The 23,346-nt window shown below is 41.1% G+C and overlaps 1 protein-coding gene across 3 annotated transcripts in view; it reads right to left on the bottom strand.

The window, feature by feature from the left end:
• The window catches only part of RORA (RAR related orphan receptor A), a 723,379-nt gene that overhangs the window by 43,621 nt on the left and 656,412 nt on the right, over window positions 1-23,346 (bottom strand). The gene's annotated exons all lie outside the window — the stretch shown is intronic.

Raw genomic sequence — 23,346 nt, 5'->3', positions numbered from 1 at the left:
ATTACTCTTACTGCGTTTTATGAAATAACCTTACTTTACACCATTACCCCCAAATTCTCACACCTAAGCCCAAGAGATAAGCACTCCATTTTACAGCCCTCTTAGCTTTGCACCTGCCTATGCACACCTCAACTTACAGGTATTGTATGATCTTGGTACTTCAATTTACAAGATTGTATTTTTTCAATGGATATACAGAATGTTACAAAAAGAAACAAACCTGGTGATTCAATTACAAAGTCCAAAGACAGAAAAATCCATTGACACAGAAATGGGTCTTAAAACAAGTAGGATATCTGTTTAAATCTATTTGTTCTATGGCTTCCTATGAGTCTGGTCCATTGTATGCTTAGCACATAGCATCATACTTCACTGAATAAATCAATCCAAATATTCTGTTTGTCTCAGAATTCTCTTTAAAGGGCCAAAGTCTCCTGCCTAAAAAGTCAGCTACTGATTGCTAATTCTAACTGCACAATTTCTATACTCCTTAACGGTGCCATCACCTGCTGAAGATGTGCAGAAGTGGGTCAAAATAACAAGAATCCAGGTTAAGTCATCATAGCTCACCAGGCAAAGGAACCTATTCTTTCCTTCCATTAGCTTAGGTAGTTTTTGTGAAGATCAATTACTGTTCATTGAATATTAGACCATGTCATTTAAGAAATATTCCCTAACCAAACTGTTTGGATTCATGGCAAAAAAAACTGGAAATAACTTGTAACTTTAAACCTTGAAAATACATTTGCTTTCCTCTATGTTAAGCCATTGAGAACTAAGATGACAACACATCCATAGCCACAGGAACACAGACTGGTGATACCAAAAATTTCTTGGTCCACAGGTCATTTGAGTGGGTGAGGACTATCTCACAGCCCAGATCCCCATTCTACCTTTGTGCTGTTTCCCACTTCACAAAGTCTCCCTAGAATTAATAGGGAGAATGGAACTCTGGGCAAGAGACCAGGGAAAGGTCTGGTTTTTATTAAAAATCACAAGCAAATTATTTAGACTTGCCAGAAGCAGAAGTGTAGATGTTGTCACACTAATTGTTTTAAGATTCTAAGATCTTGAGGGATGAGTGACCAATTCCTAGAAGACAGATTCTACTAGATTCTCCACCTCCAATTTCCAGGACATAGCCAATGATGTCTAAACAACAGATATGGCAAGTTCTCAGCCTTTGAAAACATCAATCACGTATTTCTAGACTGCAGGTCAATGGTAATTTTAAAAAAAAAATTCTCTTTTACAATGCTTTTCTAAGACAACCAGTTTAGCTGGACACAGGAATGACCAGACAAGTGCCCGAAGGAGTTTTTTCTGACTACCTAAACACGTGTTCTTTAAACTTGCTTATTAAAGAAATGTTTCCATTCTTAGTTATAATACATAACATCAACTAGACAATGGATAACAATATGGGCTGATAGCTGAAGTAGAGTTGTTTTCTATGTCTATTCCCAAAGGGGGAAAGCAGGAGCTTCTAGTTATTTCTTCACTGGAAAGGCAAATACAGAAAAAGGCAGCAGAGCCTTGAGGATATTAAGTAGTTGTGAGACAGGAGGAGAGGGGATGCTCTGGACCAAGCTTAGAGACTGTCAGATTTATTTTAAGAAGGTCTGACATCTAAGCATCAATTCCCAGACCGTAACACCTAATGAATGTCATTCTTCCCTACAACAGAAAATGTGTATCTTGGGGGTTTACCTTGAAACTATCTATCTTTATGTAAGTCATGCACTAGGGGTGGGGTAAGAATGCCACAGCCATGGAAAGATAGCAAAATAAGGTTCACAACCCTGTCCTTCCTCTTCCATTTTCAGTTTCTGCTCCTCCAATCCGAGGAGCTCCTTTTGCCTGCAGACAAACATTTCAGATGACATTTTATGACTGTCCTGCACATGCGCCTATCAGCTAGCCAGCACTTGGCAATGTGCGTCTTTGTCACTTAAAGAGAGCTTGAGTGAGTGTGACACTATCACTGGCATAAGTGACTCTTTCTAATTTGCAGTAAAAGTGCACCATTCACACGCTTTGGTACTTCAGGACGGCGAGGTTTTGAAATCCACTTCACAAGTGATGGCAGCACATTTCACATCAGATGGAGACACTCTGATTGCTAACAGCTGCTACAGGCGCATCTTACTGTCACAGCCAGAGCTCAGAATAGCAGGCCCTTTTTAATGCCAATGGCTGCTACCATCTTAAATCACCACACGCACACACACACACGTTCCATACCCTTACACACAGGTCTCTCCAGCTGTAAGTCCTACCACCACTTGCTGGTAACCTGCACGACTAGGCACCACGGATGACAAGAGGGTACACAGAACCCACTGGCCCACGTCATCTTGTTACATTAGCTTCACTGTATATGTGAATTAAGGATGATAGTGGACCCTTTTTTTTTAAAGAAGAAAGAAGAGTACAACCTTGAAGTAAAGTGGAGAGGCTTACTTTGCAAGAGCTAGAGGCTGGGGTTGAATCCCTGCCCTGTCACTTACTAGCTATGTGAACTTGGACAGCTTTCTTAATCTCTGTGCCTTATTTTCCTAGCCTTTAAAGTAACCCCTACGTCCTTATTATAGGGTAACCAAGTGCTTATAGAACCAGTGCATAGCACGTAGTAAGGGGTCAATAAATATTAGCTATCATCATCATCACCAACACCACCCATCTTTCAAGGACAGTAGTATTTGGCAAGAGCTGCTACTGGAGTTGTGGGAATGAGCAAGAGGATTGAAGAGGGATAGGTCATTATATTCCTTTCAGATAAAGACATGGAGTTCAGTGGCTTTCTTTGTTAAAATTTTTAAAAGTAATTTATTTTATTTTTGGCTGTGTTGGGGCTTCATTGCTGTGTGCGGGTTTTCTCTAGTAGCGGGGGCTACTTTTAGTTGCGGTGCGCAGGCTTCTCACTGCGGTGGCTTCTCTTGTTGTGGAGCACGGGCTCAAGGCACACAGGCTCAGTAGTCGTGGCTCGCGGGCTCTAGAGCGCAGGCTCAGTAGTTTTGGCGCACGGGCTTAGTTGCTCCGCGGCATGGGGGATCTTCCCGGACCAGGGCTTGAACCTGTGTCCCCTGCATTGGCAGGTGGATTCTTAACCAGTGCACCACTCAGGGAAGTCCCAGCGGCTTTGTTTCTAATGCAGAGGCCTAATATGAGAAGTAACACTAAGCAGGTACAAAGCATGACGGAAAGAAACCACTGGGTATTAAGCAGCTCCCCCACTTTCTAAGTAAAGCCCACAGCAAGGCTGGCATCTTGAAGAGGTGGTAAGCAGAGGAAGTGGGAGCCAGGCTTCTAAAAGCTGTGTGGTGAAGTAGCGAAGGGACTCAGCTGCAGGGTTCCGAAGCTTCTAAAACTACCTGCTAGCAAGTGAAATTTGCCAGACATGTGTGAAACGTTGTGACCTTCTTTCTCCAGGGCTCAGCTTTCCTCTTAGGGAATACTGTAGCTACTCCCTGCCCCTAGGTGTAGTGTTGCACCAGATAAACTGCCAGATCCGGTCCTGCTATGTTACACGGTGATATGATGATTGCGAGCGAGTTGAACAGTCATTTCCCCAACAGTTGGGATCTCTTCAATGGTGAAACCCACCAGGGGTCACTAGTCAGGAAAAGTAGTCATAGACTGTGATAGAGAAGCCCATCTGGCAACCACTCTGTCCATTTTAATTGCATTTTGGTTTAGACAAGGGAACACACTGAAATGTTCTCGTCAAGGTCCAGAATAAAAGCTCCGGCATAATACCCATTGGAGCTAGAACACTCTGTTTCTACACACCTGTCCCCTCCTTTTTTTGGCCGTACTAAAAAAAAAAAAAAAAAAAATAGTGTTTATTACTGTCAAAGAGAATTCCTTTCAATACCACACCCTGCCATATATTGACAGAAGAGACAGGGCAGCACAATGCTAACATGGTGTGAATGGAAAATAAAGTATTTGGTTTTCCTCTCAAGGTAAACAATTTCAATTGACGGTTCTGGGACCGAATTAGGTGCGTTTTTTTTTACATATTTATTTATTTATTTGGTTGTGCAGGGGCTTGGTGCTTTTTATTTGTCGAAGCCCACAATAGGTACGTTTTGCTTTAAATCCACAGAGGCAAAGCCCTTGGCAGGTAGCATCAGTAATGCAAATCTATTTCCCATTGATATGTGTTTTTCAAAACAAAACCATCGCCACCAATGAAGCATTTTGGGCCCTCAAGCTACATGGTTCCCAGCTATAACTGTCTAAGGCATTAAATGTCAAGGACCAAGTCCAAGGCCATGTCAGGGACCATTAGGACATAGAGAAGTAAATTCTGAAGCAAGGTCTGGTGGTAACACCAAAATGTACTCATCAGGCAAGAGCCTCGCCTGTGAGATGTTGAGGAACCAATGCCCAGAGGGCTGACTGGAGTCATTCCAGTGCTCCAGGAAAATCAACCTAACTACTCACCATGACCTGCCCTGATCTTGCCTTTCCTGTTATTTAAAGGGAAACCAAACCAGTCACTGAAAGCAATTCCAAAAAATGGAGCTCAAAAAAAAATTAAGGCTTAGAAAAAAATAAGTTGAATAAGTGTACAGACTTTCAAATTGAAATTCTGAATGGAACAGGATTTTTTTAGGTGCATAACCTTGGTAGGTTTGTTTAAAAAATCAGTCACACCTCAAACACACCCACCAATAATCAGAAGGATGACTTATGAGGAATTATTATTCATTTAAAACATCCTTTAAAATAAGGCAGGAGAGTAAGCTTGACCGGGTCCTTACCCATCCCCACCCTCTAAAAGAAACAAATAGTATTTCTGTTGAAGCCAATCTCCTGTTCTTGGAATCAGCTTTTTGAGTTGTCAGTTAGACAAGATGAACTGATTACTTTACCATAAAATTTACCAAAGCAGGTAACTCTACCAGACAAATATCAGTCCATTTCAAACTCTTTCTTGAGAGTGAATTACTTCATCTATGAAAGAGCAATCCCTTCCCCTCTTCTGGTCTGTCGAGCTAAATGGTGCTCAAGAGATACACTTCATTGCCCAATTAGACAGTACAGTTCATTTTAAAGTGAATTTATTATTTCCCTTTCTTTACTTCCTTCCTTTCTTTCTTGACTTTTGGACATTACTAATTCATTTCAAAGAATGTTTTCTTCGGGCATAATTTTACAAATATTCTTTGAGAACCTATACCAAAGTTCAGCGCACTTTGCAAAAACATAATTGCATCAGTAAGGTAGGGAGTTCTCAGGCATAGAGAGTGCAATGATTTTAAAAGGTCTGTGTCTATACTACAAAGCTACAGTAATCAAGACAGTACGGTACTGGCACAAAAACAGAACTATAGATCAATGGAACAGGACAGAAAGCCCAGAGATAAACCCATGCACATATGGTCACCTTATGTTTGATAAAGGAGGCAAGAATATACAGTGGAGAAAAGACAGGCTCCTCAATAAGTGGTGCTGGGAAAACTGGACAGCTACATGTAAAAGAATGAAATTAGAACACTCCCTAATGCCATACACAAAAATAAACTCAAAATGGATTAAAGACCTAAATGTAAGGCCAGACACTATCAAACTCGTAGAGGAAAACATAGGCAAAACACTCTATGACATAAACCACAGCAAGATCCTTTTAGACCTACCTAGAGAAATGGAAATAAAAACAAAAACAAACGGGACCTAATGAAATTTAAAAGCTTTTGCACAGCAAAGGAAACCATAACAAGATGAAAAGACAACCCTCAGAATGGGAGAAAATATTTGCAAATGAAGCAACTGACAAAGGATTAATCTCCAAAATTTACAAGCAGCTCATGCAGCTCAATATCAAAAAAAAAAAACAACCCAGTCCAAAAATAGGCAGAAGACCTAAATAGACATTTCTCCAAAGAAGATATACAGATTGCCAACAAACACATGAAAGAATGCTCAACATCGTTAATCTTTAGAGAAATGCAAATCAAAACTACAATGAGATATCCTCTCACACTTGCCAGAAGGGCCATCATCAAAAAATCTACAAACAGTAAATGCTGGAGAGGGTGTGGTGAAAAGGGAACCCTCTCCCACTGTTGGTGGGAAAGTAAATTGATACAGCCACTATGGAGAACAGTATGGAGGTTCCTTAAAAAACTAAAAATAGAACTACCATACAACCCAGCAATCCCACTACTGGGCATATACCCTGAGAAAACCATAATTCAAAAAGAGTCATGTACCAAAATGTTCATTGCAGCTCTATTTACAATAGCCAGGACATGGAAGCAACCTAAGTGTCCATCAACAGATGAATGGACAAAGAAGATGTGGCACATATATACAGTGGAATATTACTCAGCCATTAAAAAGAAACAAAATTGAGTTATTTGTAGTGAGGTGGATGGACCTAGAGTCTGTCATACAGAGTGAAATAAGTCAGAAAGAGAAAAACAAATACCATATGCTAACACATATATATGGAACCTGAAAAAAAAAAAAAAGGTCATGAAGAACCTAAGGGCAAGATGGGAATAAAGACACAGACTTACTAGAGAATGGACTTGAGGATACGGGGAGGGGGAAGGGTAAGCTGGGACAAAGTGAGAGTGTGGCATGGACTCTATATATACATACTCTTTGGTATATACACTACCAAACGTAAAATAGATAGCTAGTGGGAAGCAGCCACATAGCACAGGGAGATCAGCTCGGTGCTTTGTGACCACCTAGAGGGGTGGGATACGGAGGGTGGGAGATGCAAGAGGGAAGAGATATGGGAACATATGTATATGTATAACTGATTCACTTTGTTATAAAGCAGAAACTAACACATCATTGTAAAGCAATTATACTCCAATAAAGATGTTTAAAAAAAAAAAAGGTCTGTGTGACTTTTATATTGCGTCATTCCAGGGGCTTTCCTTAAAGGGGCTTTCAGGAAGAGATTAAAATGGAGAAAACCAAAATTTGAAAGTGGTGATCAGGCTGCCTTTAGTCTAACGTACATCAAGGGGTCAAAGGGCTGGGGAGTCTTCACCCCACTGGATACCACGTTTCTTCACTCCTCGTCTAACCTGATAAACAGCTGTGTGGTTTCTCCATCCCTGCTGACTTTATCAGGCCCACGTTCTATTCAACTACAATCGCGAGACGGGGAGGAAGAAAGGATGATATAGGAGAAAGCTAAAAACCCCGATGGTTTTAGTTCCTAAACGAATGATGTATTTTAGTAATCTAGGAATTTAAATTCGTATTAATTGTTATTTGAATTAATGTTTGGTCAGCCTATGGAGAGAGTAATTGCTAAACTGGGGGAGATTAGTCACAAAGACTTCAGCAGTGGGCTTAGTGAGCCAAGGGGTTTGAGATCATGAGGGGCAGATGTAAGAATGCTTCCTCCAGGACTCTGCTGCCGCTCCCTTCACTCTCATGTGGTTGTTTTTCTCCATCTGCAACAAGTCAAAACAACCCCTGCGAGAAAGGCATAGGGACAAGAAGATAGGTAGCAGTTCTGCATATCATCCAGTAGCATTTCACAGACATTAAAAGAAAGGAAACTTTAAGAAAGCCCATTTTTATACACCCAAACACATCAAACTGCAAAACAGGATAAAACATGGGTAGTTCCAAAGGACTTCTCATGGAGAAAACTTCAATGCCACAACTCACGTTTCCATCGAATTCCCCAGGGTGCCCTTGTCTTGAACCCTGCCGAGTAGGTGAGGTTCACCCAGCCCGGAACCACGGAACTCTGTGCTGACTGCAGTAAAAGCACCGAGCTGCCCCACAACCAAACCCTGCTTCATCTTAGTGATTTCTCAACTGTTGGCTGCAGTCAGAATTCTCCTGTGACCACCATCAGACTATGACAATGAAAGTCACCATTCCATGGTCCTCCTGGGCAGGAGTTTCCCTTTTGTTTTTCCTCCATTTGACTCCCCACCCTTGACACTTGCTGTACAATTTTGTTAGTCAGGGGAATAGTAATTCTGACACAACCGAAAACATGTACGATCAGGGTAAGGTCATCTGGATCCTGGACACATACTGGATGTGTGGAGGTGCTCCTGTGCTGTGGCAGAGGATGGCCTTTGACCATCCTTTGTTTCTGTTGTGGCCATTATCTACCATATTAATATTCTGGAGGAAGAAAATTAGTGGCCAGTATTTTCTTCCAGCAAAATCACTGGCACCAGCCTCTACACCCCAGAATAAGCACTGATCTTCAAAGTAGTGATGTTGTCATTGCTACAGGACTACTTTGAGTCCCTTCTTTGGCAACTGCTCTCAGTGCCAATGAGATGAGAGGAGAAAGACACCTTTGTCACTTTAGAGTCACTTTTTTTTTTAAAGGAAAACAGCCTGGCTTGGTTTCTTCTCTTTATTCATCGCAGTAACTGTTGGTTGTTTTCAAAAATCAAATTCACTTTTTCAGAGGAACAGTGGTCACTATGGAGAACATTAAAACTTTGCTAAAGGAGTTGAAAGAGGTTCCAGAAGAGAAATCACATATTAGTTTTTGGGCCGTGACAGTGTTTTAGGTACAGAGGTTTAGCCTCTCCGGTTGACTGCTTTGACAGGGCAATGTTCCCGTGGAAGCATACCTTCTAGTACATTTGTTAAACTAAAATCAGCCTCCTTACCTAATAATGTAAATGACTTTGGGAGGAACCTCTGAGTCTCCCGTTTCCTCCTCCTTATGTTACTGTTCAATTCGAGCAGATTCTGTGGAAATTCTGACTTCATGACCCATCACTGCTGCATTAAAATGTGCTTTCTGATGTCATGCTCTGAAATAAACTAAGTTGTCTGCTACAACTACCTACACACAAATTAGAAAATTATACGACACGCAGTTCAATACAGCCTGCAGCTGGGACCCAGGTTATTACTGGAAGTCGCTGTCGGCATGGTTTCTGGTTTCGCAGTAAAAGAAGATGACTTGAAAGGACTCGGTGGTTTTGATGCTCTTCTGAAATGAAAACATTCGGTGAGCGCACAGCCCTCGGTTGTCATTAATGTCAGCCACGCGCAAACACTGTTTTCATGAGTGCAGCAGTCACTCCCCGTCCAGACCACGACTTTCCCACTCTCTGGTATTTCGGGCACTGTGCTGGCACTTTTCCAAAAGAGAACCTCTGGGCAATCCATTCTAGGTACTCCAATAAATACAACACTCTTCAATGAACAGGTGGCCTGAATTTGCTAATGTTAGCCAATAATTTCCACAAGAGAACGTGTTCCTTTCTGAGGAATACCGCAAGTGAATGATGAAATCCTCAAACTTTGGAAGGCAAGAAGTATGAATATTACATTTAAAGGTACAGAGAGTTGGTTCAAAAATAATGTAGTGGGGCTTCCCTGGTGGCGCAGTGGTTGAGAGTCCGCCTGCCGATGCAGGGGACACGGGTTTGTGCCCCAGTCCAGGGGGATCCCACATGCCGCGGAGCGGCTGGGCCCATGGGCCGTGGCCGCTGAGCCTGCGTGTCCGGAGCCTGTGCTCTGCAACGGGAGAGGCCATAGCAGTGAGAGGCCCGCGTGCCGCAAAAAAAAAAAAAAAATGTAGTGGATAAAAATATTACAACAGCAGAGTAGCTTTACACTGCTCCCCTTGAACTTCTTGATATGTACAGTGGAACAGTCTTATTGATGAAAGCAAAACTCTCCGGCATTCCTGATATGTTTGATGATATGTAGCACCTTTTATGTACGGTGTCTGTTGCCTGACTATACTGTAAACAAGCAACAAAACACTATACTTCATCCCAAAGGTATGAAGAGTGAGGAATTAAGCATATTGGGTTGGGAGGGAATTAACAGTACATTAGAAAACAGTTGCCATCTATTTTTTTGCTCTATGCAATCAAGCTGGGCACCAGAGAGAAGAAAATAAAGCTATTGTCTTAGGTTGGTAGTGTTAGGAAGTGGTACTTGCTATCATATCATCAGTGTATTTTGCTTTCTTTATTTTCCTCCCGCCATGCATTGCCCATGAATTAATTTAGGAAACAAGCAAAGCATCAGGGAATAGGTGAAATGTAAAACAGTATTTGCTATATTCCTTGGTTGCAAAACTCTAAGAGCAAGGTACCAAACTTTGGATAAGAAGATGTTTTGCAATTTCCCGGGATATCACATATGTGTTGTACTGGCTAAAGTGGTAGTATACTATTTTTAATATCACTTTTTAATTGCAATGAGTTTTAAACAGCCAAGGTGAATTCTCACAGATCGCCTGGGTGTTGGAGGCAGGGTGGGTGGCAAAATGGTGATACTTTTATGGTAATCTTTTTATATCACTTATTTTCTATGCTTTCTTTCAAATTATAAATTCAAACTACAGTGTCACTCTCCATCCTCTCCCATGTCCTTTCTAATCTACAAAACAAACAAAAATTTATATTTTATCACTTGTATTATGAAACAGCCACAAATAGGACTCCAGGGTTTTGCAAGTTTTGCTTTATACAAAGTGTCTGATTTTCTTCCAGCCATGAATGAACTCACAAGGACAACGTACATCACTTTATAAAACAAAATATAGCTGATATTTGAAACCTAAATGACCCAAGGACATAACTGTTTATATTTGAGCTGCTTTTGACCTAGTAAAAAGTATAGGCAGGGAATATCTAAGGCTTGAAATCTGGATGGGCATTCTAAAGTTTCAAAATTCACAACACATTCATTTCAAAAAATAATGTTTAAAGGCTAAGAACTTATAATTATGTATCAATGGTTTCTTCCTTTAGTGCTCACCAAAAAGGCAGTAAATTTTTTTTTTTTTTTTGCTATAGAATCATTTCTGGAAGACATCAATGGAAGCGTTATCAGTTATCAATCCTCTTCATCTGGACATTAAGGAGATTAAAGTTACTGTCAGTGTGTAACAAGCTTTCATTGGAAAAAAATTAATCTTTTTCTTGACATTGTTTTTCTCAAGGACAGTCAGAAAAAGATGTAAATGGGGGTATATATGATCAGGTAAATGGTGACTCTCAAAAGAGATGAAGAAGGAATCTAAATAATGCTGCTTTAATTCTAAAACAATAACAGTTCAAGCAATGAATGACTGAATTAACACCTCAATATTACACCAAACACAGGCTTACAGAAATAAGTTTTCAGTTGTGTGAAATCATTACCACACTTACAGAAAACAAGAGGAGCACAAGAGGAGCACTCTGCAGAACCACACTGGTTTTGCTGCTCTTCCTGCTAATTTAGTTTGAGCAGAAGATGCGCTGTGTGGACCACCTGTTCTTTAACACACTAAACCAACACTTTTAGAAGAAGACAAGACAGCTATGAATTACATTGCATCTTTTCATCTTTCAGATTTCTCCAAGGAGATGTCTCAGGATTCCATAAGTGCTATCAATTGAGTGATAATTATAGCTATACAAGGCATACGCAACACATTGATATACCCATGTAGACTAGATCCACGATGCATTTATCTTCAGCATTTGGAAATTACTGGTGAGAGTGATTCAGTGCCCTTGCCTGTTGTCTTGATAATCTCATATCTTTTAAGCAAAAGGAAACGTATACTGCATAAGGGCTTTACCACTCTGATCTCAATGTGGAGTACAATGACAGACACCAAGGAAGGAGAAGCTGGTCCCTTACACAAGTAAGTGATTTTGATGCTTTGGCTCATTCTGGCCTCTGCTCAGTTCCCACATCTTGGTCAGCAGATGTGGCAGACTTAATTAAAACCTGCTATTTCCAAGGTTTAATACATTAAACATAGTTTGGGTATATGAAGAGTCATCTCGGTTCTCATTTCATTAACAATCTCAGTAAGATTCCATCACACTGACTGTTCTCAGGAAGGGAAGTTAGAAAACCTCAAATAATTTCTCCTACTGCCCTTGCAATGATACCTTGCTGGCCCCCTTCCTTGTCTGAAACTCCTTCTCTGGGTTAGACAATAAAGGTATGATTTGCCTCTTGTGAATCATAGCTTTTGTTTTGTTTAGTGTGTTCTAAAGAGCTAAACCTAACGTTTCAAATTACAGAATTCCAGGCGGTAAAGACCTCTGAGATCACCCAATCACACGCCTGACTCTTTAGCCAAGACAACTGGGGCTCGGAGAGGTAAAATGACCATCCCGAGATTACCAAGTTGGTGGGAAACCCAGGAGAGATTTCCACCCACATGTGCTCACTCTCCTGCCATCTTTCCAACTAGGTTTACCCCAACCTCCCCATCTCACAGATGAAAGAACAGAACCAGTGTCAACAGAAATCACTCACTTGGGAGGAGTGAGCAGAGGTTAATTTATCAGGGTGCCCAGTCAAGGGCTTGGCAGCCGCAGGGGGCCTGACCTTGATGACACAAAACACAGGACAGTTCATGGTTCACCGTGGTGGTGGTAGGGAGACACAAAGAGCTTTGGCATCACAGACACAAGGCCAGGCAGCTGAGGGTGGAGAGAGCTATCAGGGAGATAAGGTCCCGGCAGATTGAAAAAATGATGGTGGTACCAAAGAGGAAGATTATATCGAAATAAAACTGTGTCCACTGGACATTTTCCCCCAGTCTCAGTCCTGGCCACTGTGCACTGCAGACACATCTAGAGATACAGAAGCTTAACTTGCCTTTTAAAGTCTCCCTTAATATTTGTGCTAGGGTCCACAGGAAATAAAAAAACAGAGGCATTCCTAGCCTTCTACCCCCAAGTCATCTACCATTATAATACTTGGATTCATTCTTCATAGCATTTATCACTCCCTGGAATGCTACATAATTATTGGCTGTCTCCACACGTTGAGAATGGAAGGGGTACAGAGCAGGGATGAGTCTTTTTTCCTTATCCAATATCCCCAGTGCCTAGTTCAGTGCCTGACACACAGCAGGGGCTCCAAAAAAATGAATAAATTAGAGATTCTATCACCTGCTTCTAGCATGTACTCTCTGGTACCCTAGAGGGGATGAAAGGGTTGTTAAAGCTATCCTAGACAGTCCTAGGCATTTCCTTCTAGCAATGGAAACCATGGCGAGAACCAAAATAAATGAAAGGATTCCTAATTTATCATAAAAGATGAAACAAACATAAATCACTTGGGGCAAGCATTCTTTTCGGAACTACATTTACTAGAACCTCACAGGATTGAAAGAAAAAAGGCTGGGGCTGGGGGTGGAGGCAAGGGGGAGTCTCAGGACGAGAAATGTAGGAATATTCTTCTGACATCGAGGGCTGGTCCACAAGTGGTCAGCACATGGATACCCTGTGTGGGCTGTCAGATGGCAAGGAGTAGCTTTAGAGATAGAGAGACCTGGGTCCGAAAGCTGAGCTGGCCACTTCTTAGCTCAGTGATCACGGGCAAGTTATTTAACTTCATGGTAATTTGTACCATGGAGGTAATAGTAACGATTTCACAGGGTTGTTAGGAGGCTCAATGCAAGAAGACATCTAAACAACCAGCTCAGTGCCTGGCACACAATGGTAGCCCTATTAACTATTATTGTATGAGCTATTGGTATTTTTATCTGATCTCAGATAATACTCAATAATCAAAGTTAATCTCCATCTGCTTTTCTGAACCAGGCATTACTGCTTTATCCTGGGATTACTATAAGGTCAAGGTGGCAAGTGGGTTTCAGCTCATTTTCCAAGTCAGACGGATTTCTAGTGGATCCCTGAGATGTTGGTTGTGATGCACTGTGCTGTGGCTGACTGTGCTGTTTGCCAAGGGTATGGGGCCACGCTCACTGGTGCTAATATTAGAATTGGTAAGCCTCTCCTAGTGTCACAGAGACCAACAGCTATGTTAATATTATATAACAAAGCACAAAGAAACGGCAAGAAGGGGCTAAGGGTCAGGTGGTCTGGGTCCTAACTCTAGCTCTGTAACTAACTGGCTAAAGTGATTTTGTTCCAGCCACTTCTTCTCCATAAAATCACTTTCTATTCAAATCCTGTGATTTACCAATCTTGATTTTAAAAACATAAGTGAAAAATACATAAGGCAGGGCCTGGCCTACAGGAAGTCCTTGATGGTTATCTGCTGAGATCATCTGAAAGAAAAATAAAAGCCCGAGGCTGTCATGCAGAAGTGTAACAGCTCAATATTTTCTGTCCTCCTTCAAAAAGTTTGACTCTTCCTACCCATGAAGAATATGTTTGAAAGGAGAAAAAAAAAATTACCATATTTTTGGCACTAAAAAAAGGGAAAGATCAGCTAATGCTTAGGGATGCTTCAAGAAAGACAAGGCTGTTGAGAATATGGCAGCTCTTTTAATAACCAAGGCACCATTTAAAAATAGCTGGAATTAATTACAGGGCTAATGACCCATTGAAAGCCTTATTTAAATACCAAAGCCAGCACTGAACAATCATGGAAAATATGGTTTAAAAGGGTTTTAGAGAGCAGAAACCAGGAACAGCAATTGAAACAAAAACCACATTATCTGAGGACACTAGCTAGCTTGGTGAGAAACATTCAGGATGTGAACATCTCAGGGGAGTTCTCAGCCTGGGTAAGAGAAGCCACTAGGATCAAGAGAAAGACAAGAAGATGCCACGTACAGTCACCTACTTGGAAAAAGAAAGGCCTCTATTCAGCATTCACCCCAAGAGCAGAGCCCTTTAAAAACAGAGTAAAGTAAGTCAGAAAGAGAAAGACAAATACCGTATGCTAACACATATATATGGAATTTAAGAAAAAAAAATGTCATGAAGAACCTAGGGGTAAGACAGGAATAAAGACACAGACCTACTGGAGAATGGACTTGAGGATATGGAGAGGGGGAAGGGTAAGCTGTGACAAAGCGAGAAAGTGGCATGGACATATATACACTACCAAACGTAAGGTAGATAGCTAGTGGGAAGCAGCCGCATAGCACAGGGAGATCAGCTCGGTGCTTTGTGACCACCTAGAGGGGTGGGATAGGGAGGGTGGGAGGGAGGGAGACGCAAGAGGGAAGAGATATGGGGACACATGTATATGTATAACTGACTCACTTTGTTATAAAGCAGAAAATAACACACCATTGTAGAGCAATTATACTCCAATAAAGATGTAAAAAAAAAAAAAAAAAAGCCCAGCTCCCTCCATCACCCTGGCTTTCTCCCACCCCCATCCCAGCCCCACCCCCTACTTTCCTGACATCCCTACCCATCTTTCCTGTGGCATAGGATAAAATGAGAATTTCCACAGAGAGGAAAACAGATATTTTAATAAGTCTCTGTGGCTATTTTAGAGCTGCATTATCTCCATGAGTTTCCGCAGTGGACATGCCTCAGTCCTCTGTGCCTTGCAGTCACACCATCATCAGCCAAAGAGGAGGCGATAATCTTCTTCGGTGTGCCCTACTTGCCTGGCAAAAGTGATACCACTGCACTTCTTAGCTTCTCTCTGTACCAAAATGGTCTTTCTGCATGCCAGTACCCTGGGAGCATGCCGGGTGGCCAGAGCTGGAAGAGTTTCATTACTTCATTCATGCCCATTTATTAAATGCATCACTCTTACCCTTGTTCACTACAGCCCAGATGTGCCCTGTAGTTGCCTTGCTGAGTTAAAAGTGCAATGGAATCAAAAGCTTCCAAAGCCCTTGAGATCTCAAGGTGGAGACGTGGGGGTGGGAGCAAGGCACTCTTGACGTATACTGGTTTCAAGGAGCAAATATAAATTTTAGTAAAAATTGCTGCTCACAATACCGCTTTTAAACCCGCAATTATTTATACTGTACTACTCAAGGAACCCTATAATTATTCCAAAAGCGCTTGCCAACGTCTGCCCTGTTTCATAATTGCCAACACAGCCTTGTTCAAAAGGATTAGTGGCTGTGTTTAAATTGTTTGGTATTAGGTTACTGTTTCAAACAAGATGTGATTGCACGACTTTGCGATATCCAAGCAGAACGGGGCCAATAAAGGACAAAGGAATTGTTTTGTGTTCACAGGTGGGAAGAGAGGGAAGGTTGGGAGAACACTCACATTGCTTGACATTTTCTTCTGCTTCTTTTCTGAGAAATACTGTCGTCTGATGAGCAAAATGACTTGAAGGAAACTTTAAAAAAATGTTTCAAGTAGTAGTTACTTGAAAGAAGAATGATAACCTACTTCTCCATATTCCCCTCTCCCACCTGCCCAGAGAATATTTTTCCACTTCTGGCCTTTACTTTAAGTGAATCTGGGTAGTGACTCTGGAACCACAGCTTACACATCTCAAAGCACCCATCTGTGTGGGTCACTTGACTCTGTTGACCTATTTTCTGCTATTTCTTTCTGTTACACAAATCTCCCCCACTTGAAAGAGGGGTCCATCTATGTGCCCAAGAAGCACAGACAACAGAGGGGTTTCGCATTATCTGTAATGAACGCTTTTAGAGCATCTGGCATCTCAGGTGAGTGTTTGGGGAAAAAAAATGGGATACCTCTTGGGTGTCTCTCATCTTTATTTCACGCTCGCTCTCCTTTAGATGCATCCAATTGTGCGTGGGAGGCTCTCTGTTCCCTCGCCATCTCCAAATGAAATCTATCCTCAAAACTGAAGGTGCTATGGATAGTTTCATGAATAGGAGGAACAGGGAGGAAAAAAATCTGGCCTAAGTAACAACTTCTGAATTTATACCATTGATCCTCACCTCTTCCCGTGCCCCTCTTATTTCACGAGCACATCATGTAAAAATAGAGAACTAGGGGCTTCCCTGGTGGCGCAGTGGTTAAGAAGCCACCCGCCAATGCAGGAGACACAGGTTTGAGCCCTGGTCTGGGAAGGTCCCACATGCCGCGGAGCAAGTAAGCCCGTGCGCCACAACTACTGAGCCTGCGCTCTAGAGCCCGCGAGCCACAACTACTGAGCCCGTGTCCCACAACTACTGAAGCCTGCGTGCCTAGAGCCCATGCTCCGCAGTAAGAGAAGCCACCGCAATGAGAAGCCCGCGCACCGCAACGAAGAGTAGCCCCCAGTCGCCACAACTAGAGAAAGCCTGTGCACAGCAACAAAGATCCAACGCAGCCAAAAATAAATTAAAAAAAAAAAATAGAGAACTAAGGCAGTTATCTGAAAACAAGTTCTGTATTACTCCTCTAAATATTTTAGGGAAATGTTTTTTCCTACTCTGAGGATCCAGGCTATCTTCTTGGTTCCATTTACTCTGTAGGTGAAGACAGTGCCATTGACTACTCCCCACACTCTGAGTAGGTGGGGTAGGAGAAAGTGCTGTGGGCCAAGTCCACAAATCCACTGGCCACTAATGAGGTCCTCTACGCCTAGAAGTTCATGGGTTCCCCTCTCTACCCATCATTTCGGGTTCTACCATAGGCTATGTTTGATTCAAACCTTACTTCCTCCTGAAAGTCTTGTAAAATGAAGAAACCTTGCAAATTACAACAGATGTTTCCCACCACCATTCATGAAGCCAGTGTGAACTTCCTTATCCTACTTTTGTGAACATGTTGCCTTCCCACCTTCCCCCCAGGAACATTTGTATGTCCACCCTAATTCAACGATAAATGACAAGGAACAGATTTATTGGAGCATATATTTCTGTATCATCTCCAAATGAACATCCCCAAATGCTTGAACAGCAATAAGTACCCCATAAATACCCTTTAAATAGCCAATTCCGACGACTCTCTGATTTACTCCCACTGTCACTGGATGTCTTTTTCTCCTTTTTTCTAAAGAAATTCCTCCTCCTCCTTCTCCTTGCTGGCAGGAATAATTTTTTTGCTACCAAAAAAAGTATTCTTTCTGGCCAGTACTCTTTGATTCTGGGAAGGCTGAAGTTCAAGTTGCCATGGAAGAATTTGCATTGTTCCTCTACAGTCATATCTAAAATTAACCCACTTTCTTAATTAAGTAAGATCTAAACTGCACACAACCGTTATGGTTACCTGGGAACTAGAGAGTGGGGCTTTTTGGCCCTAGAAGAGAATGTGTAAGATGTGGTTTGGCCTTCACTTGGAAGCAGCGAAAATCACAGAGGTCGTGGTTACATGACAGGAAGGGCCAGGGTAGTGAACCCTGTGTTTTGGCTAAGTAACTAACTTTGTACTATTATGTAATGAAGTACAAGCTCAGCCTTGCTTGAGTTTAAATAACCAGAGTCAACTGTTAAAACTCTGGGATGGGAGGATAAACACACGAAATTTTGTCCTCCATCCTCCAGTCTGTCAAGCCCACCATTCATCGGGAGCATATGTCCTTGGGCTACAAGAGAAATATCTTGCAAATTGGAAATAAGTAGTCATTTTCTACATAGTTCTCTCAAAGAATTCAACGAAGTAAATTCTCCTACCTGCAGAAAACTTTTGTGAACATTATGTGTTTTAGAGCATCACCAGAGCAAACGGCAATGCATCTCAGCTGATTAGAGCTTTACTAAGTAAAGCTAAATTTTCTCATAGCTGGAGTTTTATCCAAGCAAGCACATCAAAACAAAGGGGGTAGTTATTGTAAATCTTTTTTATGGAATATTTCTAAAATCATGATATATTTTTCTTCTTCTTAGAGTATTTGGAACATAATTTACTCTTTCTTGATGATGAAGTAGTATTTCAAAACTTATTTTTAAAACTTATTAGAAACTTATCAAAACAGTACAAAATAGAAACTTATCAAAACAGCACAAAATTATTTTATATGCTGTAATACTCTGAGGGCCTTCTAAGGTTTATATGACATTTTGCCCCAAAGCTAAATGCCCTAGTCTCTTGTCCCTTTTACAGTTTTTTCCCCTTTATCAGTTGTTTTCCTTCCATCTGTAGCCATATGCTACATGTCATGAGGCCCTCTTACTTATAACTAATATTTCATCTTAGAATCCGCTATGTGCTTGGAACCCAGCCAGACACCCAAACTTTATATAGAGGACCTGTATAAAGACCAATTATAAATAGGATGTATCGTGTCTACAGGGATTTCCTCTGAGTCAAGTACATGAGCTGTTGTGCCTGAAATTTGGGACTCTGTTTTGGCAACCCAAAGGCCTGTTTGCTTACCGCTTAAGTCCTCAGATGGTTCCTGATAAAAGAGGTCGCAAGAGGACAGATTTATCATAGGTGAAGTATTGCTACCGTAGGAAGGCAAACAGAGTGACTGTAAGACCATGTTCTTCAAGATACCCAGAGAAAGTGTGTGCAGAGAGTATGACACTCACCTTTCTGTTATTGGCATCAGGGCTTGATAATTATCGAAAGCACATTAAGTTTGAGAAAGTTTCTCAGATCCTTCTCAATGCCTTCAAGTAGATATGTTTTAAGGAACAGCAAATTGATTCGCTATTACTTTAGCAAGACAAATTTTATGATTCCCCCCCAAATATTCCAAGCCAAATATATAGACTTGATAAATTCTGGCTACTGCCTTTTTTATTTTGTTACAGATAGCCAAAAGTTACTATAGTTGATTTTTCTTAAGGGGTTAAGTTATAACAAGATGTCTGTGAATGACCTGAATGTGTGGTCTGAGTTCATTTCGGACCCCACCAACCAATCATGTGTCATTCATATCTGGCAAAGCAATAAGTTTATCAGAGCAAGTCTTTATTATGTTTCCTATGAGACTGTATTAATTTTAAATCTCTCTAGAGAATTTGACTCACTTCTTAAGGAGATTTAGGTGGAAAATGATTATACAGCCACGAAATGCACTCTGGCTATATGTTACGATGTATGTCACTTAAAAAACACCAAGTAACAAGAGTGCTTAATTTTTTTTTTTTCTTTTCTCTTCTTTTGCTTTTCTTTTTGTTTCCAAGAGTGCTTTCTGAAACAATAAAAAAATCATGTGACCCAACCAGGGTCAACTTGCCCCAGCCACACCCTTAATATTTTGTTAACACAGGAACTGAGCTGCCATTCCATTTTTTTAATATTTGTGCTTAATAACTAGATTCAAGTAGTTATCCTCCCTCTGCTGTGGCTGCCTGGACAATGTGCTGATTTGCCCTTAGCAGCAGCTGCTAATATTTAACTGTAATTTTAGGCTAAATATTCTTTCTGTTTAAAAGTTACACAGGCTTATTGGACAGAATTTAGAAAATAAACAAAAGTATAAAAAATATGTTTTCACAGTCTTCACTCCTAGAGATAATCAAAGTTTTAAATATGTACATGCCTTTATACATACATCTTCACACATGTTTTAAAACATTTAATGTTTTAAAATACAAGTGCTTCCATACACAGGATTTTAATTTGTACTTTTTTAATATTAGAAAATGCAATATTTATAAATAATTGAGACATAATTGCAATTGTGATAAAAAAAGTAATACAGAAAAATTTAAACTCTTTAACTTTGAAATGAACACAAGAATTTCACCCAGTGCTGTAGATGCAGGAAAACTTAAGGAAGGTGCTTTAACCACAAGACGGCTCCCAAGGTTTTGGACCCCCTTCCATAGATTCCAAATCGTAAAATACCAATGCATTTTTAAAAAGGGTCAAGAAAAACAGAAGGAAAGTAAATGTCAATCCAAAACTATGTCCATAGAAGTTGAAATTCTCCCAAAGTGAGCACAGAGTCAGCCTACCGAAGCAAATCCGAAATGAGGTGAGTATTCAAATATTCAGACAAAAATCCCTGTTCCTGAAACAAACCACAAATACTTGCTGAATACCTACTACGTGCAAGATCCTCATTATGCAAATACCAGGTGTGCCAGACAATTGCCCAGCCTTTTGTGCTCCTCTGCCTAACTGGATATGCCTGCGGTTTTCCATGTGGGATTCCACTTCTTGTATTGTGGCTGAAGTGTACATTTATTCTAATGGATAGAAGATATTAAACAGGCTTTCATTTAGAAGGTGTCTCACTTCACTTCAAAATGAAGTCTACCTTGTGAGTTTGATTAGGGAAGCTTCATGAGATTTTAGCTCCTGTGTATATTTTCATCTACTGTAGTGCTAAAGAACACTTAGGATTTCTCTTCTGCCACTTACATAAATAGATCTTAGGAAAATTTCCTTCAGCTTCGGTTTCTTCACTTGTAGTATGGGGATCTTTTTTTTTTTTTTAAACACCTTAATTCATGTTTTTCAAAGAATGATGCAGATGCAAATTATACCAATATTCAAGATTTTTCTTTACAAAAATTCTTTGTAAATATAAATAGCACATCATAAGAAGAGTTTTTTAAGTTGATATTTTCATATACACTTTTCTTCTTTACCATATCCCATAGCCTAGGAAAAATCATACAAACAGTGGAAAAGCAAAAAGAAAATTTAACAAATTAAGAGGCTTCATTTTTTTCTAATTTTTAAAAATTTTATTTACGGGGGATCTTACCACTCACCTCATCTCATGGTGTCCTAAAAACGAAATGAGATAGTACAGTGCTTGGGGGATACAGGACTCTCAGTAAATGTAGGAAACTGGCTTCCCAGAGGTTCAAATCGTGGCTTTTCCTGTGTGGCGACATCACAGACATTGTTTATCAGAGGACATAGGTTTTAATTCACTGTGGTTCACTCTTGAGTTGTCATCGGGAAATTCTTCCAATACGGCGAGTACACACATTGATAACAATGGCCTATATATTTATCGAACTGTGATCACGGCCCTCAGGATTGGGTAAAATGCTCTCACAGTACTCCGTGGGCTTGAAGTATATCCAGCCTTCACTTTGTCCTCTCAGGTACAGCCTTCCGCAGGCCTTCTAACTTAAGCCTGCTTGTCACCACACACTTCATTCCTTTAGCCTGTGAACTATATGTCCAGACAATGACTCTGACATCTGAGAAATGTGCACGCTTACAATCGGTACACAGCATGGCTGTGGAGACACGGTTGAGAGGCCCTGGGGTTAGACACCTAAACGCAAATCCCAGCTGACAGCACCATGTGGCTTCGTGCAAGTCACTTTGACCTCCCTCATCCTCAGCTTCCCTCATCTGCAAAAGGAGAGTAACCATGGTTCCTACTTAGGGAGCTGTTACAAGTGAAGTGTGACCATGCATGTTGACTGCTGAGCCCAGGGCCTGGCAGATAGAAAAGATTCAATAAATGACAGATTGTGTTGTTACTGTTGCTGACTTTATCCTAACATGGTAACACATCTGGCCCTCCAACTAGGAGCTGGTTTTTAACATGCAGGGATGATAACTTGCAGAGAATTACCCACACTCTCTCATCTGGTTACTTTTACTTCCACTTAGGAGGGAGCTGGCTAGGGTTAAGAGTACAATGGAGGGCTGCAAAAAATTGTTTTCCTGTGTTTGAAGTCTCCTAGGCTGTGGTAAATCTGATCTTTCGGTCTCATTAGGACAATCCTCTTAACCATGAAAGATGGGGGCCCACGAGAGCAAGTCATCTTCGACTTGTTGAACTTTCAACAGATGTATTGTTCAAACATATTTGGGGGAATGGGAATCAGAGAGAATTCTAGAGTAAACACTATTTTCTCAAAGTAAAATAATGCTGGGACTTCCCTGGTGGCGCAGTGGTTAAGAATCAGCCTGCCAATGCATGGGACACAGGTTTGAACCCTGGTCCAGGAAGATCCCGCATGCCCCGGAGTAACTAAGCCCATGAGCTACAACTACTGAGCCTGCACTCTAGAGCCCGCGAGCCACAACCACTGAAGCCCACGCGCCTAGAGCCCGTGCTCTGCAGCAAGAGAAGCCACCGCAATAAGAAGCCTGTGCACTGCAACGAAGAGTAGCCCCTGCTTGCTGCAACTAGAGAAAGCCCATGCGCAGCAATGAAGACCCAACACAGCCAGATAAATAAGTAAGTAAATAAACTAATTAAAAAACTAAAATAATGCTTATTCTCAGAAAATTATAGGAGAGCAAATAGTGATATTTAAATCACTCAGTACCCGAATAACACCTGAGTTAGAACCCTGTAACCAGGGCAATAATAGCATCATTACACATTTTTGCTTCACTCTTTGGGGCTTTTAAATTCAATGCCACAACCAACTGCTTACAAACTGCTATGGGCAAGCAGTGTCCTCGCCGTGAGCTCAGTGAATATTATCTATTGTGTTCTAACAATATCTCAGCAAAGAGACTGAGTGTTCCAGAAACCTCAGTCTCTGCATTCGTCCACCAGAGCTTTGAAGAACACTGTCTTCTTTTCATGTGGGCCGATTTCAAGGGACAACAGAGGTTTAACAGAGGACAACACAATCGGACTTAGATAAAACTGATGGATTCCCAAGAATTCTTCCATAAAGGTAAATTCCACAGATAAGACACTGAGTTTTCTTTTTTCTCTTTAAAGGAGCTGCTTCTTGTAATCTTGAGAAGCTCAAGAACTGTTGCTATTCAAACAGGATTGGTTTCAGACAGTGATAGAGGTGGCAAAAATAATTCTGCAAATGAGACTCACAGTGTGCATGTTATACGCAATCTGTTTTTATGCATTCATTAGGCATTTGGAATACCTCGC

Source organism: Delphinapterus leucas, chromosome 2 (assembly GCF_059928025.1).
Source record: "Delphinapterus leucas isolate spDelLeu-1000000601 "Yukka" chromosome 2, BTC_Dleu_Yukka2, whole genome shotgun sequence".
Classification (NCBI taxonomy): domain Eukaryota; kingdom Metazoa; phylum Chordata; class Mammalia; order Artiodactyla; family Monodontidae; genus Delphinapterus; species Delphinapterus leucas.
This window is presented reverse-complemented; position numbering and strand designations above follow the sequence as displayed.